The sequence below is a fragment of the Adiantum capillus-veneris genome, chromosome 6, assembly GCF_014529385.1.
Source record: "Adiantum capillus-veneris isolate H3 chromosome 6, ASM1452938v2, whole genome shotgun sequence".
NCBI classification, from domain to species: Eukaryota; Viridiplantae; Streptophyta; class Polypodiopsida; order Polypodiales; family Pteridaceae; genus Adiantum; species Adiantum capillus-veneris.
The window spans coordinates 166963822-166977796 of NC_140936.1; the positions used below are offsets into that span (position 1 = coordinate 166963822).

The 13975-nt window shown below is 39.7% G+C and overlaps 1 pseudogene; it reads right to left on the reverse strand.

Moving 5' to 3' along the window:
* Positions 1 to 10348: 10348 nt before the first annotated feature.
* LOC147456670 (uncharacterized) lies at positions 10349 to 11816 on the reverse strand (annotated as a pseudogene).
* Positions 11817 to 13975: the final 2159 nt, after the last annotated feature.

Sequence of the window (13975 nt, forward strand, 5' to 3'; positions counted from 1 at the left end):
ATACAAGAAATGTTGTTGAAGATGAAGCTATGGAGCTTCCAAACTGGCCTTTGCTAAGCAAAGAATATGTTTCTCAGGAGGAACTATCTTTGTAAAGGAAATCTGTGACATTCTGTGTGGTAGAGATGTATTTGAGGTGGATGAACTTGTCTTCTACTAGTTCCTTGATGAAGTGATACGCGAGCTTGATGTGCTTTATACGCTCGATAAGCTGCGGACTCTTCGCCATTGCAATTGCTGACTGATTGTCACAATGTAGAATGATTGGAGGAGTGGCACATGGAATTGGCAGTTCTTCTAAAAGTTGGTGAAGCCACAATGCTTCACAAGCAGCGAGGGATGCTACTATATATATTCTACCTCGGCATATGATAGAGCAAGAGAAGTCCGGTGCTTGGTTTGCCAAGAAATAGCACCACCTGCAAGAAGAAATAGATGCCTATAGATGCTATGCATATTTGGGTTTAGTCGGCATCAACAAAACCTTTGAGTTACAGTGGTGATGAGTGGTGCTGATGATAAAAGGTGAGAGAATGATGGTGAGTGTGATGTAAGTAGCACAGTGATCTCTTGGAAGCAAGACCATGGCATTTGTGAGGTGCCTTCATATGGCGTGACAATACATGACCAATAAAGCTAATGTCAAGCCTTGTGCATGAAATGAGATACCTTTGCTGGCCAATTAAGCGAGCATAGGGAAAGCTTGACATAGTATAAGTATCATCATCAGATGGTGGCAAAGATGTGAATAGTTTATGCTTGACAAGGAGTGGTGTTGAGAGTTGTGCATTAGAAGAGAGAAGACCATACTCACCCAATCAATGTATTTCCACTGTGAGAGCTTGATGAATTTACCATTTGGATCCTTGTTGACCTCTATGCCCAAGAAGTAGGTCATAGGGCCATTGTCATGGACTGGAAATTCTTCCTTGAACATTTCCACAACACATCAATTGCCATGATAGGGATGTCATCTGCATACACACCAATGATTGCCCATCCATGAAACAGAGTATGATAGAATAAATTGGGGTCGGAAGTGCATTGTACCCATCCCCATTTGATAAGGAAATCATGCAAGCACTTGAACCATTGTCGTGCACAGTGCTTAAGACCATATATAGGCTTATTTAGCTTGCATACATAGATAGTGGGATCATCACAATAGAAATAGGGTGGTTGAGCCATATAAATGACTTCATCTAGCCATCCATGTAGAAATGCAGTGCAAATGTCAATGTGATGAGGAAGAGGAATGTCAAAGAATGTGGCTAATGCAACAAGTATGTGAAATGATGTGATGCCCATGACGGGAGAGTAAGTATCAGTGAAATCTGTACCATGTTGTTGTGTATAGCCGTTTGCGACAAGACTTGCTTTGTAGCGTTCGATAGAACCATTGGGATGATGCTTCTTTTTGAGAATCCATCAGCAACCGATGACATTGGCATCATCGGGCATAGGCGTGATAGTCCAAGTATGAGCTTCGCATGTGCTTGAAGCTCTTCCTTCATGGCTTCAATCCAATGTTTGCCTTCGAGAGAGGCAATGGCATCTTCTACTGAGAGCGTGTTCTCCTTGAACGGGTTGGGGATATTGATAGAGAGGTCTTCCTCTTCTTGAATCAAGAATGAGGAGAAGGAAGTAGCTTCATATATGTCTTCGAGAGAGCGGTGTCGAGGGTGAAGAGGAGGCGAGATCCCTTCATCATCCATAGGGGCTGATTCAGAGGGTTGATTAGAGGCCTTGAGGGCTGAGGATGAAGATGAAATACTGATGGGAGTGATAGTCTTTCTATGAGGAGTAGAACTAGGTGGAGTTAAGTATGAGGATGATACCACTATAGGTGTGTGAGCCATGCTTGGAGGCAATAAAGGAGGAGCCGAGAGGCTGAAATGAGGGTGAGATGAAGGCAAAAATTGATGAGCTTGTGGGGATGTGACTGCTCGGAGTAGAATATGGCACATGAGAGGATTGTGTGTAGAGCTGAATTTTTGCCTGTGTGTGTACATTATGTAGGAGCTTAGAGGGTTGAGAAGAGTGTGTGGGCATGCTTGTAAGTAGTGCTAGGTTCTTGGAATCCAATGCAAAGGTAGGTGAGGGTTGGTGTGGGCGTTCCATGGCAGATTGCACAATCTGTTGTAGTTCGGTATTTTTTGATTTATAGCTTGTGGGCTTATGTGTTTGAATTAAAGTGGTCAAGAGGTTGTTCACACTATGGAGAAAATGGTTATTGTGTTTATCGGCCATGGTAATTGATGGTGTATCCATAGTAGGAAGAAGAGGCATTTGTGCCAATGAGGATGGGGTTTCAAAGTGATGATTTGTGGAGTGACCAAGGAGAAGAAACTCACAAAAAATTACCGACCTTGAGAAAATAAACCGTCTCGTTGTTGAATCATATAGGCGTAACTCCTTGATGCCATGATGTGGTTCACCATAATTGTAGAATAATGTTGTATCGATGCTCTTTCGGGAACATTTGGATTATGACCAGTTAGCAGAGGGTATGTCAGGGAACCAAATATTTTGAGATGTAGTATGTTGGCCGGGTGATTGTATCATAACTGGTAAGGGGTTTTGTGTGGATTAGCTGATGAGAGGACTCGATTCTGAATGTATGTTGCAGTAGATGTGGCTTCTTCCCAGTAATTGAGTGAAAGTCAAGCGAGGGCTAGCATTGAGTGGGCAGCTTCGACTAATGTGAGATTCTTGCACTCGACGACTTCATTCTGCTGAGGGTGATTCGGAATTGTAAATTCTTGTCGAATACCGTGTGATATACAGTATTGTTGAAAATCATTGCTCTCTTATTACCCACCATTGTTTGTCCTTAGTGGCTTCATTTTGCGATCCAATTGTATCTCCACCGCAGCTTTCAAAGCCTGAAATTTGATGAAAGTAGCCCTTTAATCTACCAAGAAATAGACATAAGTGTACCTTGTATAGTCGTCAATGAAGATCAGGAAGAATTTGTTGTTGGTGAGTGATCATGTCTGCATTAGGCCGCACAAATTCAAGTGGATGAGCTCAAGAGGTTGAGTTGTATGGGACTTTGACCTTGGAAACTAAAAATGCTTAGCTTTGCCCAATACACATGCCTCACAAAATGTGATTGATGTAATTATGGTTGCTAGACCCACCACTAGCTCCTTTTGCTTCATATCCTTGAGCACTTGTTGCAAGACATAACCTAGCCTGTAGTGCCAAGTAAGTGTCTCCTCTTGCTTAGGAGAAGTGATTATTGATGAAAGTGCTTTGGCTTGGACCTTACCAGATCCAAGAGGATACAAGAGCCCTTCCTTGGGGTAAGATATAGAGAAAGGCTTGTGATTTGTGTCAAGTGTTTGTAGGATGCACTTATCATGTGTGAAAGAACCTGTAATTCCCTTGGAGGTGAGCTCTCCTACAAAGATGAGATTCTGCTTTAGACTTGGTACATAGTATACCTTGTCTAAGTGAGCTATAGTGCCATCGGGTAAGGTAATGGCAACAATGCCATATCCTCGAGCATGTTGAATGTTGTTATCCCCCATGACGACTTCAAGTGGGTGTTGAAGAGGAGTGTAGTGTGCAAGCCAAGAAAAATGATATGTCATGTGATGTGTAGCTCCAGTGTCTAGACACCAAATAGAAGAGTTGTGATGTGTCTTAGAAGAGCTGAAGCTTGCAGTAAAAATTTGTATAGAAGTAGGGTGTGTATCACCATCATAGCTTGAAATATTAGTGAAATGAGCATGAGCTTTGCAATGATAGCCTCCATTTGCTTTATGTCCGTTGAATCCTCCATGATTACTACCATGATGCTTGGTTTGGACCTGCAATCCTTGGCAATGTGTTCGAAATTCTTGCACTTGTGGCATTGACTTGACCATAAGGTGCATTTCTAGGGCGGTTAGAACCACCTTTATGCAGCTACCTTGAATTGTTGTAATGGTGGTTAGGACCAACTTTTCAGAAACTGATATGAGTGGCTAGATCCACTAAAGTAGAGCCATTAGAGTGGTCTCTTAAAGCTTCTTCCTGATGGACTTTGGATACAAGGCCTTGCAATTGCATTTGGGACATATCTTGAGTAGTAACAAATCTTGAGTAGTAACAAAGGCTCTCTAACTTGCGGGTAAAGCCTCCAATAGAAGCATACAATGAAATTTCTCTGAAATCTCCATTCCAGAGATGAGAACTTCATCTAACAGGGGCTGCCAATTATCAAGGAACTTGATTGCAGATTGGCCTTCTTGCATAGTATTCTCTACAAGCCTCTTGAGTAGTAACAAAGGCTCTCTAACTTGCGTAGTAAAGCCTCCAATAGAAGCATACAATGAAATTTCTCTGAAATCTCCATTCCAGAGATGAGAACTTCATCTAACAGGGGCTGCCAATTATCAAGGAACTTGATTGCAGATTGGCCTTCTTGCATAGTATTCTCTACAAGCCTCTTGAGTAGTAACAAAGGCTCTCTAACTTGCGTAGTAAAGCCTCCAATAGAAGCATACAATGAAATTTCTCTGAAATATCCATTCCAGAGATGAGAACTTCATCTAACAGGGGCTGACATATCTTGAGTAGTAACAAAGGCTCTCTAACTTGCGAGTAAAGCCTCCAATAGAAGCATACAATGAAATTTCTCTGAAATCTCCATTCCAGAGATGAGAACTTCATCTAACAGGGGCTGCCAATTATCAAGGAACTTGATTGCAGATTGGCCTTCTTGCATAGTATTCTCTACAAGCCTCTTGATCAAGGAGACTTGATAAACAAGATCAATGTTCTCATAACTATTGTTGAAGAACTCCCAAATAGCCTTAGAGGTGGATAGAGTCCACACCATTTGGACTTGCCTATCCTCACAATGGAGTATAATCTCCATTTCAGTCATAATGTCCCCTTGAATCACATGCCAAATGTAGCTCCGTGTTGGGGGCGTACTCGTCTTCACTTGCCAAATGTAGCTCCGTGTCGGGGGCGTACTCGTCTTCACTTGGTCTTATTTTTTCTCCAAGAACAATCTTCTAGAGGCCAAATTGCTTCAGATATAGCCCCATTCTCAACTTCCACACATTGTAATTGTTCCCATTGAGCTTGTCGATGGTGAAATACCTTGACTTGGTGGTTGCAACCATAGGTGACGAGGTGCTAGTCATGCTAGCTGAGTAAACCTTGGAAGTGAGAGATGGGCGTAATAATAGGCCATTGCTTTGTAATTGTTCCCATTGAGCTTGTCAATGGTGAAATACCTTGACTTGGTGGTTGCAACCATAGGTGACGAGGTGCTAGTCATGCTAGCTGAGTAAACCTTGGAAGTGAGAGATGGGCGTAATAATAGGCCATTGCTTTGAGAGAAGTCTCTTAGAGTACTTAGGAACTCAAGTTCTTGAGCTTTGATACCATGTGAACTTGAGTGATAATGAGAAGATAGAGTGAGAGAGGAGAGGAAGAGAGAGTAGACAGAGAGATGGAGATAGAGAAGGGAGAGAAGTCTTTGAGAGAAGGGAAGGGGGAGTTGGCACCAAGTAGAGGGGGAAAATTTGAATTTGAACTACACACTCAACTGCATTGCTATAATACAATGGGGAGTCCTTTTATAGGCATGGATAAGGCATATAGCCTTTGTAGGGATAAGATATCATTGGTGAGGTTTGAACTCCAGTGCTTAGCTGTAAAGTGTAATGCACTTTCCACAAGATGATCATGCGACACACCGGCAGTACTGTAGCAGGTAGCACGGGCAAAGGGGTGGTCTGGTTGTGGGGTGGGGCTCAAGGTGTGCAAAAGATGCGGGCTATAGCTAGGGCTGAGGTAGGAGATCAATGCAAGGAGGTTGTGCCATTGCCATCAGCGATGGGGTTGTGGGATTAAAAAAACTAACGATCAACAAAGAGACCGTAGAGCAAAGGCTCGTGATTGTGGCCAATGCTTACAATTGCTCTTTCTCACATATTGTGATAGCCCACAAACTCTTCTACGTAGTGCATCAACAAATGGTTTCGTCTTTGCTATCTTGCTAACACTGACAGCAGGATCACCATCATGTATTGCACTCTAGAGCAGACTGCCAGCCTTTGTTGGTTGATGCTCCCCTTCCACATTTTGAAAGCAATATATGCGTGGTGATAGAAAAGCATGGAGTGTTATTATTACTAGTACACAACCTGTTGCCCCTGGAAACAAAAGAACACTATCTCCCTTCATCTCCCTCTCCCTCTCGTTAGAACTCTCTCAGATTCTTTTAGAGTGAGGCCTTAGTATGGATCACACATGTGTATAGCCTACAATTTTCGCACTATAGTGGTAGTTTTCACTTTTTAATTTACCTCTTCCACATCAAAAAATGGAAGAGATCTTATATGTAAATAGTTATTGCTCCAACCTCCCACTCACTACTTCCCAATGGGCTAATAAGGGCTACATGTAGCCAGAATGCTATCAACTTGTGATAGCTTTGCATGGCCTAGTTTAAGGTTGACAATTAGTCCCCCAAATTATGTAGAAGCCTTGTGTTGGGTCCACTTCCTATCTTGACCTTCCTACATATGAGGTGCAACATCATTGATTGGTATACTTGCCAAGCCCCAAGTTCCTACCTATCATTATTCTTTCATTGCATGTGTAGTATTAATCTAATAGAATCCTCTAATACTACAAGTTATTTTATTATTATTTTGGGTACTTTATTTTCCCTTTTCTTTGAACTACCGTGGTAGGGTCTTGAATACATGGGCTTCATCCTTTTAGTCCTTTATTACTGCTAGGGGTCCATTTGCTGTGAGCACTTTTTTTAGTACTTTTGGAGTTAATCTTCTATCGATTTCGTGCACTAAGCTTAGGAATATGCTTATTTGCCAATATGATGGTTGATCATAGTTTAGTCAAGATTTTGAGTGGCTTTTCTTGGACCATGCTATCCATGAGGGGTATTTTGCTATTAGCACATCTTGTTCTCCTTTTGATCGTATTTGCATTAACTGGTTTAGAATCAGGTGTAGTTAAACCATAAGCCTATTTTTCTATAATCTTGACTTGTATTCACTCAAATGATGCAATAAACCTTCATTAGCATAACCGTGGTGGTCACTATCATCAATACTTAATGGTATAGTGTAATAAACCCTTTGGCAGCTCTCAGCTAAGGTAACGCAGAGAACATTTCCAAGGGTTGGGCTTTTCCCAACCCAACCCCCCCATGATTTTGTTACCTTGATATGAGTTGTAAACGGAATGAAATGACAAACATACCCTGCCTCGCTTTATTTTTCCGTAAGGTAACCTTTGCCCTAAGCTGCCTAAGGTTTACTGCAAGGCATGAAAACCCCAAGCTAAGCTACCCAAGGTATATACTAAGGCATGCACCTAATTGAATATTGTTGAGTGCTTTAGTGGACCGCCTTATCTTGGTCTGAAATTTGTGCCCTGAAGTTGAAAAACAAAAACAAAATCCCTCTATCATTAGTGTTTCTCTTAATGGGAATAAAACATTTTCATGTTTTGATGGCTTTACCCTTTCTGCCTGGGTTTTCTATGGCATGACATCTCATTTGGCTAGAGACATTATATCTTGACAAACCACATCATGTTTGTTTTAAATGGTCTACAACTACTTAATTTAAATGTGAAACATGGTTGTATCTCATTTGGTTCGAGAATAAATTACCAGATACCTCATTCAGCTAGAGGAGAAATGGCTTGATGCTCTTTCTACTAGAGAATAAACAGTAGAAAAACTAAAAAAAGAACAAAAGTAACTGTGATTTACTCTTCTTTTATCCCAAAAGCTTCTTATATTATGCGGTTTAAATGTTGCAATTACTATTATTGTTTCGATCTTTTTCAACCACAGCCCATTTATCCCTTAAAAACTTATTCATCGTTTTTTCAAAGCTATTCACTGCATACTTTTAAAACACATTACTTTCACTATACTTTTAACTCTAACTTAAAGAGTTATACACCTTATAATTTTTTAAAGATAGCACAAATTTGTGTTTTTTCAACTGAATCTAAACCTCCTATAGATAATTCTACTCCACAACCTCATCCTACAAATCAAGAAATTCTTATTGATTGCTCTTCAAGTGATGACGAACTAATTAAAAGTGATTTCTTTAAAAAACATTGGCCTTTAGCTAAATCTATATTGCACTAAGTTGACATAAAGATTTTAAAGCAAGTGTTTTTAAAATTAACTAAGATAAATCCAAAAACTTCAAAAAGATTAATGTATGTTAACCAAATATGTGAAATGCTCGAGGAAAAGAAAAAACAAATAAAATTTAATCCTAATGATAAGGCTCTTTTACTTAAAGACTTACAGCTTAAAATAGAGCGCAATCTACTATATTATTTGATGAAAAATCTGTATATAAAACCTCATTAGATTTATTTAAAAAATTAACAAGTGATCCTATAACAAAAGAAAAATGAGTTTATAACATGAGAAATGTCTTAGTAGAGACATTAATAGATAATTATATACTAAATGTATTAAACAAATTAGATGTATATACACTGGAAGTGCTAGTAATTTATGGTTTGGGTCAAATTGTAAATGATTTAGAGAATAACAATCCTATAGTAAAAGCTGCTACCTTAATAGATAACAATCCTATAGTAAAAGCTGCTACCTTAATAGATAAGCAAGGAAAAATCATTTTAATAGAAAGAGATTATGACAACTCAGCTTATACATTAGAATGTGAGGATGAGGATCCTAATTTAGAACCTATAATTAATATAGAAAATAGTATCAAAATTTTAGGAGGAGCACTTTTAAATCTTTTACTTTCTAAGGGCTTATTGGGTTTTATAGATCCTATTGAGGATATGATATCAAATCAATCTTTAAAAAAATCTTGTTATATAAAGTGTCTTTATGACTTAAATTTAGTACCATTCAAATTAAATTTACCTATGATAGTTGAACCAGTACCTTGGTATATAGGAAATCAAGGGTGCGATAAGAGTGGAAAAACATTGATTAAAGCTTTACGTAGCGATTATTTAACTGATTTTGTAAACGGCCTTAGTGCCATTTTCCTGTGTCATTTGGTGGTGTGCATTGCTATTTAACAAGCATCTTTGATCTCAATATCACCGTGAATCTGCCCCTCAGATTCAACTTCCACATTGTACCCATGATATGCTACGAGCAACCCATCCTCTAAATCTAGTGCAAGGTTTTTCATGTTGTTGGTATGATGTTATGTTTCATTATCCAAACATGATACAACATGCATATATAGATGAGAGAGAGAGAGAGGAGGGGAGACGAGAGAGCGCAGTTGCCCTTGAATTAGTGCCCCCGAGATTCAACTTCCACATTGCACCCATGATATGTTGCGAGCAAATCATCCTATAAATAAAGTAGGGTGTTTCATGACGTTCATATGCTGATATGTTTCATTCGCCAAACATGGCACAAAATAGATGAGAGGAGAGAGGAAGAGAGAGAGAGAGAGAGAGAGAGAGAGAGAGAGAGAGAGAGAGAGAGAGAGAGAGAGAGAGAGAGAGAGAGAGAGAGAGAGAGAGAGAGAGAGAGAGAGAGAAAGCAAGAAGGCATTGTTGAATTAGTGGCCATATTAGCTTCATTGCAACAATGTATATTACAACATACATGTTGCAAAAGCAAGAGAAAACAACTACCTTCTTTTGGATTTGGCAACAGCAATTGGGTGATTGACGTATATATGCTCTATATTGGTGGCTCTTGTTGGTGCATCAAAGTCAATGGAACTCCACAAAAGCTGGAGCAGGCTTGTCCTAGCAGGAGGGGCATAACACATTAATCATATGCTTTGTTACATCCATGAAGAATAGAGTAGGCTTGCTGCCTTATCATCAACATGTAAACCATGTGCAATAGATTGCAAGCTAGCTTGGCATACCCCTCAACCTTGTGTGTGTGGGCAACACAAATACCTCCAATGCGGATATCTCACTAACTCTCCACTTAGTCTGCAGTGTTGTGCTCTCTATGATCGACGCACGCACGCGCGCGCGCGCACACACACACACACACACACACACACACACACACACACACACACACACACACACACACACACACACACACACACCTTGCTTAATGCGGACTCCTCCTGGCTTGACCTGAGCATCTTTGAAAGATATCAAACTCTTGCAAAAATCCTGTAAACTCAAAACATATGAATATGTCTCAAATCTATTTTGTCTTCCTTGCCTTTGCTAATTGTTGGACTACCTTGCTGTGGATGCACAATTCTTTTTCCTAACTTCTATTTACATTCCATAAAGTAAAGAACTCTGAAGCTAAGAAAATACCAAACTATGTCAATTTTTTAGCTTAATAACTAAATGAATTGTAAAGAAAAACTCAAAAAGATGATAGAATACAAATTTCAGACCATTGTGATTGATTGACAATCCAATAACGCAATGCACAGATAATAGAGCTTGATAGAGTAAAGGTTTGTAAATACGGATGGGGAGAAAAATAAATGCGAACGGCCTGCTCGCAATTTATCTGCTTGGATAGCAGCTCACAATTTGACTCTGCCAAAAGATAAAGATGTAAATGTTGAGCGCACTTCGCGGGCTTTTCCCACTTGAATTTAGGTCTCATAATTTTCTTAACAACTGTTCATGCTCTTTGTTACGGCACAGGAAATACAATCCCTTCACAAGGCCGCTAACCTTGTGCACAAATATGGCCAAGTGGATTTTGCCCCTCCAAGCCAGTACCCTGAATGGAAATTGTATTTGCTCACCCTGCACTTCATTATTATATCTAGTGGGGATGGTCTTCCATGTCATCTAGTAAAAAGACTCTCTTTGAAGTACCCACTTATTATCCAAAGCAGTAAGACTTCTCCACTTATGGAGAACTTGTCGTAATGTGAGGTTCAAATCAGATGAAGTGAAAGACATCCAAGCAGGAATTGGTTTGGTGCTGATAATTCGTGTCTCGTAAAGCTTATTGACTGCTGCAACAATTTTGTCAACGATATCCCACCAAACATGCTCATTACTAAGTTTGTTTCACAACCCTTTCCACTCAATGCAAGCTATCCGAGAGCCTACCATGTTTAAGAGACTTTGTATAGGAGCCAAAACATTAGACATTTTGTAGATGATGCCATCTCTAGGCCTACTGCAAGTTGAATAATCTAATTTTCCACGGACAGTCATTTCTTGATGAGCTTGACTGGGATGAAAGGCAACAATTCAATGAGCATGTTCTTGCTCTAGCTCAAGATAATAACCCTTCCTTGGATTAGAACCAGGTGGTATATCTTTGCGGGAAGCGAGTCCTAGAAGATGATCAAGATCCTCAGTTCCCTATCCATATAGCAAAATGGATTCCCATCCCATAGCTGCGCCAGCCATGGGGAGAGCTCCCACAGCTTGCCCCCTTTCTCCATACTTCCAAGATTATCTCCAAAAAATAGATGCAAATGCAACAAACATAGCCCCTCGAGGGAACCCATTTGTCATATCATGCCAAAGTTCAAAAGGAATCTCTGCCCTAACTTCCATAGTATGATCTCTTATGTAGTAATGTGCAATAAATGGAGAATCCCCTACACTGGCAAGGGGAGGACAAAGCATGTAAATTTTTGTGGGGTACAGGTTACCACAGCTAGGGTTGACACGAAGGTGCCACTGCGACATGCCATCTTTCTTCCACGCTGAGATAGAGAAGTTGTCATACATAAGTTGTGAGAGAGAAGCTTTGGTAACAATGCAAGGGAGTACTACTGGTCCATAGCAGCACCATAGATTGGAGGAAGATGTCGCATGGATGAGCCAGGGGATCCTCAATATCGGCGGAACGGCCTCATGGGTTGTTTCAAAACGTTTACCACAACCTTTTACCGCGTTTTGTAGAGAGAGAGAGAGAGAGAGAGAGAGAGAGAGAGAGAGAGAGAGAGAGAGAGAGAGAGAGAGATGGCGTGGTTAAAGGGGAGAGAGGGGAGTGGGAAGGCTTTTTTTTGTAAGTTAAATATTGTCATGCTACCATGAATATTACCTTGCATATTACCATGCAAATTTAAAAAAGAAATAGAGCACGGTATGTCACTTTTTTGTAGCATACCTTGCTCTTTTTCTCCTACCAACATCGCACTCCATCCATATTCTCTCTTTCTCTCCCTTTCAAAGCTCACACCCCTCTCTCTCTCTCTCCTTCTGACTCTCAAAGCTCACCTCTCTCTCTCTCTCTCTCTCTCTCACACACACACACACACACACACACACACACACACACACACACACACACACACACACACACACACATACACACACAATCAATCTTTGGTGGAACATTCCATCACTTGGAGAGGCAAGGATGGACCACAAGAGGGCTCTATAAAGAGGACCGCAAGAAGACTTGAACGCTAGATGAACACAAGACGTAAACTTCTACACAATCTCCCCCCCCCCCCCCCATCCCCGTTATCTTAATTAAACACACACACACACACACACACACACACACACACACACACACACACACATTAGAAAAGTTAGATTCAAATATTTTGTATCTCTTTCATGTTTGGTGTAAGTGCTTCTTGCTTGCTTGGTTGACTTCACTTTGCTTGTTTGATTATTTGTTGTAGATGTGTGATTAGTTCATAGATACTTGCTTGGTGTGTAATTAGGGAGAGAGAAAAGAGATAATAAAAGAGAGGGAGAAAGAGAGATTATAGTTGATTTAATGGTTAATGTTAAATTAATGTTAAAGCATGATTTCATGATTAATGCTAAATACTTTTTTAAGTAGAGAGAAAAAGTCAAATAAACATCACACCTATACATTAAACTTCTTGTATGTTTAATGTTAAATTAGTGTTAACTTACAGTGAATTCATGTGTGAAAGATGTATATGCTAAATTAGAAAAAGAAAAATAAAAAGACAAAAAGAGAAAAAAAAGGTATTAAACATTAAAAAAATAGAAAAAGTGATAGAGTATGATAAATTCTACATTAAAAAAGGGTTTAGAGAGAGATTATGGAGAGAAATATTCAATTTAGTTTAGGGGAAATTAGAGAGTGAAAGAGAGGAAAAGAAAGAGAGGGAAGAAAAGAGATGGGAGAGAGAGATTAGAGGGAGGAGAAGTGTTAAAATAGTGTAGATTAAATGAGAGAGAGAGAGAGAGAGAGAGAGAGAGAGAGAGAAAGAAGAAGAAGAAGAAGAAGAAGAAGAAGAAGAAGAAGAAGAAGAAAAAGAAAAGAAAGATTAGATAGAGTAAAAGAGGAATAGAGGGTGGAGGGAGAGAGAGAGAGAGAGAGAGTAGAGAGATATTGTTAGATTAGAGAGAGAAGCAAGGATAGAGGGTGTAGAGAGAGTGTGTAGAGAGGGAGAGAGAGTAGATAGAGGGTATAGATCCAAAGATTACGTGGGGAGAGAGTTTAGATTAGGGGATCGAGAGAGTAGAGAGAGGATAGAGATAGAGAATAGATAGGATTAGAAAGCGATTATGGTTTTGAAAGGTGTATGTAGAGTAGATAGTGGGGGTAGAGATTAGGTAGATTAGGTAGAGAGCGAGAATACATAAAGAGTTGCAATAGAGAGAATCAAGATTAGGGGATAGAGAGAGTAGAGAGAAGGTAGATGTAGAGAGTAGAGTCCTTCGATGAATAATAGTCTAAGAGTAATTTGTGAAATTCCTAAGAGTGGACATACTAGTGTCATGCAAAATGTTCATGCAATGGATTACAAATAATCAACAAATCCTTCTGAAGATATGGTTTAGGCTTACCTCTTGCTTCCATGGAGAGGATTAATCACACAGCTAGCTAGCAGAGGCTTAAAGATTTGGGTTTTTTCAATTGGCAAGAGGGAAGGGAGGGAATGACCTTATTTGGAATGGGAATCTTCTTTCTCAAAGAAAAATCATTTGGTTATGATAAACTTATCTTAAAAACTCAAGTCCCTCTTGAAAATTAGATATTAACTTATTATGCCACTACAAACTTTTGCACACATAATTTATG